This window comes from Echinops telfairi, unplaced genomic scaffold, assembly GCF_000313985.2.
Source record: "Echinops telfairi isolate 266 unplaced genomic scaffold, ASM31398v2 ScPeMD7_23;HRSCAF=83, whole genome shotgun sequence".
Taxonomy (NCBI): domain Eukaryota; kingdom Metazoa; phylum Chordata; class Mammalia; order Afrosoricida; family Tenrecidae; genus Echinops; species Echinops telfairi.
Genome location: NW_022103920.1, coordinates 21,525,475 through 21,525,819, shown reverse-complemented (window position 1 = coordinate 21,525,819; position 345 = coordinate 21,525,475).

Genomic DNA, 345 nt, shown 5'->3' with positions numbered 1-345 from the left:
CCAGCATCATTCTTCAACAAAATGGAAAAACTGTTTACCATCTTCATTTGGAAAAGGAAGAAGCCCAGGGTAGGCAATAAACTCCTCAAGAAGAATAAAGTAGCTGGTCTTTCAATACCTGACCTCAGAACCTACTATAGAGACAGCTGTCAAAACATCCTGGTACTGGTATCATGATTAATACAGGCACCAATGAATCAGGACAGAAAATAAAGAAATTAAACATTTTTTTAAAAGAAAATGCAGAAATAAAAACATATGCATACAGACAAATGCCCAGTTATCATTAAATGGGAAGCAGATGCCCTCTTCAATAAATGGTGCTTAAAAAACTGGATATCCAAG